The sequence below is a fragment of the Mesoplodon densirostris genome, chromosome 19 (assembly GCF_025265405.1).
Source record: "Mesoplodon densirostris isolate mMesDen1 chromosome 19, mMesDen1 primary haplotype, whole genome shotgun sequence".
Taxonomy (NCBI): domain Eukaryota; kingdom Metazoa; phylum Chordata; class Mammalia; order Artiodactyla; family Ziphiidae; genus Mesoplodon; species Mesoplodon densirostris.
In genome coordinates, this window is record NC_082679.1 from 11312808 (window position 1) to 11318838 (window position 6031).

The window sequence follows — 6031 nt, forward strand, 5'->3', positions numbered from 1 at the left end:
AGAAATTATTTTTTTTCATACCTAGTGGAAACTGTTTTTTGACATATATAAAAAATTCAAAAATATATGTGCTATGAATCTGATTTTTTAGGCTGAAAATTGACAAAATTTCCTTTTGATTTGGAAGCCTTTTGTATTACAATGTACCCAGAGTATTAAATGGGCAGTATCTCATATTGTACAACTCATCTGAAACTAAAGAAGAATATGTGTAGCTTTACAAATTTTAAGTTAATTGATTTTTGATATTGTTAGAAAGACCTTGTATTCTAAGGGCAGTTGTTGGGTGGCTTAATTGAAGATTCTTTTCACTTTTTATAAAATATAATTTTTAGTCTTTGCTCATAAAATCATAATAAAATTTCCACAATTAAACTAATCATTTATCTTGCTATTCTCCATCTAAAATTTGATTCCTTTTTTGGGGCAAGACCCAAAGCCATTTTATAGCTAGACAGTTATAAGCTCAGATTATGTTTAAAATTTATTTAAAGTTTTCGTTGCACATTTAATTCAGATTTTAGGCAACTAATTTCATCTATTCCTATTTGCTTATCAAGAGGAAATTTCTCATCAAATTTACTAGTATTTGCTGAAAATGTCTCACCATATTTTCCACTTCATTAACTTAAATGTTCTTTTTTTCCATAATCAAACAGCTTTTTTGATTTGCTCTGTCACAGCAAATTGCAATTGTCATTCGTCATGAAATTCACAGTATATCTTCTTCCAGTCTCTTATTTTTAACTATTCTGGCCATAGTACTTACTCCACTTGATTCTGCATCAGTAGTATGCTTTCATTTTAAATTTTTTAAATGTACATACTTATTTTTTTAAACCTAGAATGCTAATTTAATGATAAAGTAACTTAGTTACCAATTATTTCCTTCTTATCAGTGTAACTCGTGTTGTCTTCATAAAATATTCAAATAAACACATCAATTTCTTGACACCAACTAGATCAGTGATGTGTTTATGTGTGATGTTAGACACAACACATACATACAACATGCACAGTATACTACAAATATCTATGCAGTGCAATGACTAAAGTGAAATGCAGTCTTACCAAAACAAAGTTGTCAGTGATGGGAAAATATCTGACACTGCTTCAGTTTTTAAATTTAGATTTAAATTAATTAAAATTAGATAAAAGTCAGTTCTTCAGGCACACTAACCTTGTGTCTTACAAAGTTCAATCTGGTGGTAATACAGAATATATTAGACATAGTATGGGAATGAGAGAAAAAAACTGAATGCAAGGTATCTGCAGTATTATTAGTTATTGCAATAATCCAGATTGGACATAAGGAAGACCCACCACAGCTGTGATGGTAGAAAAATGTCAAATCTTTTTCATATGTTAAGTAGAATCAGCAGGACATAGTGATCAATAGGATGGGAGAGACCAAAAATTCCAGAAAGATCTTAAACACTGTAAGGTATACCTATAAGCCCACATTTCAATTATCTAATTCCAGCCTGCTAGATATTTTGTACCAGTACTGGTGTCCAGGAAGTTGGGTTCCATCATTGGTATTTTAATTAGGGGCCAAGTCTGCTAATTATTCCCAATATTCATCTCCCTTTCTTCCAATAATAAAAGAACCATCTCTTTTTTATTTGCTCATGTAGAGCCACTTAGGATCATGATTGTCTTTCTCCACTTTATTGGTCCATGGATTTTCAGTTATGGCCAATTGGAGATAACTGGAACTGTGTGGCAGTTTGGGGAACCTTCCTTAAATGTGCCTAGTTCATCCCCTTTGCTTTCTTCCTCCATGCCTCCATTCTGCTGCCTGGATTTGAATAAGATGCACTGGAGGGCTTTGGAGCAGAGCCATAAAGCCAGGGTTAAACTTCCAACCTCCAGAATTTTATGTGACATAGAAAATTTTTCCTGGTTGAACCACTGTCCTTCTGGGTCTATCTGTCTTACTCACAGCCAAACATAATCTTTGCTTATGCACCCAGGTTGCTATACACTAAAATAGTCATCAAATCCCCCTATCTCATCTCAATCAAAAGCAGAGCAAAGATTTCCCATGAGTGTTCCCTAAGTACTCATCCCCACCTCATCAAAAATTTAGAGTACCTGCAAGAGGGAGATACTTATATTTTCCTTCTAGGACATGTTTTTCTGGTAGGATGAGAAAAATGCTAAATGACATTTTGAAAGGTAGCATGAACTTTAGAAAAAAAAGGTATTAGGGGATGCTATTTGAGATTATCCCTGGGGGAAGAAGAGCAACCAGGTTAATTTATAGAACATTGTAAGATAGGAGCCTTAGTAAGATAAATGCTCCTAAGCTTGAGAAACATAAACAATGAGCATTAGAAGTCGAATTATCAAACCACACTATCCTTGGCTTTTAAAACAAGTAACTGATTGTTTCCCCATGCCTGTCTTTGGGAAACTGAAATAGAGCAGTGCTTTAAGGCAGGTAGAGAAAGGGGAGTTACATCCATGAGTGAATAGTCTTGTTTTGTATCTCCTAACTGACCAATTTACAATAATTCCATTCTGAAATTTGGACTTATTAAGCTTGAACTCCTACCTCCAATCTTGGGAACTCTAGATTCTTTCAAGAATGAAGATGGAACTCTAGCCTATTAGATGCCATATTCTGATTCATTCAGTTCACAGAGGGGGCTTACAGCTTTTCTTACAAAAGGTAGAATTGAAACTAGACTGACAGAGAAGTCTGAGGATTGAGGTCTAGCCTAAGATGTCCATCCTTGACCTGTTTTGAGCTGAATTCCTGACATAAAAACCAGATATAAGACTTATATCCCTGGCACTGTAAGGATGAAGGCTTCTGCTCTAAGGCCTGGGATAAATACTCCTGTGAACTTCCAGATGCAAATTAACCCCTATAGACATGTGATTGGCCCTTCTCCCACCCAGCCCAGAAATAAATATTTCAATTCCTTCCTCCAGCAGCCTACCATCTACTAAATTTGCGTAAGTCCCAATCACACCCTCTGACACTGTGATTTCACTTCCCATCAGCATGTGGGGACCAAGGACCTTCTTTTATCCTACAGATAGCCCTTCTCTGGGGCCACACAGACAAATCTGAAATGTATCTACCTTCAAAGATCTGCCTGTTGGTTTAGAAATGTAGACCAATAAAAAGATACTCATAACGTATTGCAACTAAGAGCTAATGAAGGGGGGCTGAGGCAGGTAGGCACCAAAACAGAGTCTAGCAGGACTTCATGAAATAATATGGAGACTTCTCTTTGGGGCAAACTAGGTAACCTGAAAAATCTTACAAAATACTTAGAAATGCTCACTCAGTAAAATAGAGAAATTATTATTTCAAATGCTGATAGACAGTCTATCAAATGCTTAGATAGCTGAGTATCTAAGAATATTAAAGAAATCTGCACTGGGGAAAATTGAAAAAGGAAACTGAAAAGTCAGCTCCGATGAGATGTTACAAAATGAATGGACCTGGAGAGAAGAGTGATGCCAGAAGCACAAGGAGAGCCAAATTCATACACATAGTGGACGGTTTAACGTATCTCTCAGTAAGTGATAGGCCAGGCAGACAAAAATTGCAAGCTAAACATATTGATCTAATGAGCATATTGTAAAAGCCACGCACTTAACATGCACTGAATACAAGCTGAAACTCACATGGGTTATTTTTTTTTAATGGACAAAGTTTTGAAACATCCTGATTTCAAAACTTATACTGCAAAGGTATCGTAATCAAAACTGTGTTACTGGGCTTCCCAGGTGGCGCAGTGGTTGAGAGTCCGCCTGCCGATGCAGGGGATACGGGTTCGTGCCCCAGTCCGGGAGGATCCCACATGCCGTGGAGCGGCTGGGCCCGTGAGCCATGGCCGCTGAGCCTGCGCATCCAGAGCCTGTGCTCTGCAACGGGAGAGGCCACAACAGTGAGAGGCCCACATACCGCAAAAAAAAAAAAAAAAAAAAAAAAAAAAAAAAAAAAACTGTGTTACTGACATAAGGACAGACATACAGGTCAATGGAATAGAATTGAGAGCCCGTAAATAAACTCACACATTTATTGTCAATTGATTTTGACAAGGGGCTAAGACCATTCAATGGGGAAAGAAGAGTCTCTTCAACTGACAGTGCTGGGGAAACTGGATATCTATATGCAAAAGAATGAAGTTGGACCCTTACCTCAGATCATATTCAAAAATTAACTAAAAATGGATCAAAGACCTAAAAGTAAGAGTTAATACTGTAACACTCTTAGAAGAAAACACAAGGGGAAAGTTTCATGACATTGGATTTGGCAATGATTTCTTGGACATGACACCAAAAGCATAGGAAACAAAAGACAAAAATAGATCAACTGGACTTCAAAATTAAATACCTTTGCGCATCAAAGTAACTATAAGTATAGTAAAAAAGGCAACCTCAAAAAGGGAGAAAAATTTCAAATTATTTATCGGGCAAGAGATTAACATCCAAAATATAAAAACAATTTCTACACTTCAACAACGACAAAACAACCCAATTTTAAAATGATCAAATGAATAGACATTTCTTCCACAAAGATACACAAGTGGCCAATGAGAACATGAAAAGATGATCAACATCAATCACTGGGGAAATGCAAATCAAAATCACAATTAGATACCACTTCACACCCATTATGATGACTATAATTTAAAAATAAATGAGAAAATAACAAGCATTGGTGAGGACGTGGAGAAATTAGAACGCTTGTGCATTGCTGATAGGAATGTAAAATTGTGCAGCTGCTGTGGAAAACAATATGGTGATTCCTCAAAACTTTAAATTACCAGGTAATCCAACAATTACACTTTTAGGTATATACCCAAAACAACTGAACAGATATTTATACTCCAATGTTCATAGCAACATTATATCACAATAGCCAAAGGTGGAAAAAACCAAATGTATACAATAGATGAGTGCATAAACAAACTGTGGTTTATACATATTATGAAATATTATTTAGCCCTAAAAAAGAAGTAACATTTTGATACATGCTACAACATGGAAACCTTGGAAGCATTATGCTAAGTGAAATAAACCAGACACAAAATGTCAAATATTGTATGATTCCATTTACATGAGGTACCTAGACCAGTCAAATTCAGAGACAGAAAGTAGAATAGTGGTTACCAGAGGTTTGGGGGAACAGAGGCTGGAGTGATGGGGAGGTATAGTTTAATAGGTACAGAGTTTCCATTTGGGATGATGCAAAAGTTCTGGGGGTGGATAGTGGTAGTGTGAATGTGCTTAGTGCTACTGAGTTGTACACTTAAAAATGGTTAAAATGGTAAACGTTATGAAACATATTTTACCACAATAAGAAAATAATGAAAGAAACATAGACTACCAATATATTTATAAAATATAAATGAAAGTTTTCAGAATCCTGGGTGTGGGTGCATAACATCCAAGTAGAAAACATAAAGTAAATAATAAACAAACTTATCTACGAAAATAGTAAAGCTCCTGTTTTAATATCCCCTTGAGCAAAGTTAAAGCAAATTAAGTGGAAAATTTTTGTTCCAAATATGAGAAACTATTGGACTGAATAATGTTTTTATATAACAATATACAGATGAATACACCAATGTGAAGAAGAGTGAGGCAAGGATAGAAATGGAGATTTAATAAAAGAGGAATTAAAAATGTACATGAAAACATATGTAACTTATGACAAATAAATAGAAACGTTATAAGATATGCCATATTGGCCTTAAAACTAGCAAGTTTTTATAAAAATAATGTTCACTGTACCTTAATTTTGATGTACTATTAGTTCCTAATTAATTTTGGTGGTAAATAATTCATATACAACTTTTCTAGAGAGTACTTTATATCCTTATTTAAAATAAGCATGTTTTGGGGTTTTTCTGGATTTTATTTATTTTTTTATACAGCAGATTCTTATTAGTTATCTATTTTATACATATAAGTGTATATATGTCAATCCCAATCTCCCAATTCATCACACCACCACCACCACCCCTGCCACTTTCCCCCCTTGGTGTCCGTACGTTTGTTC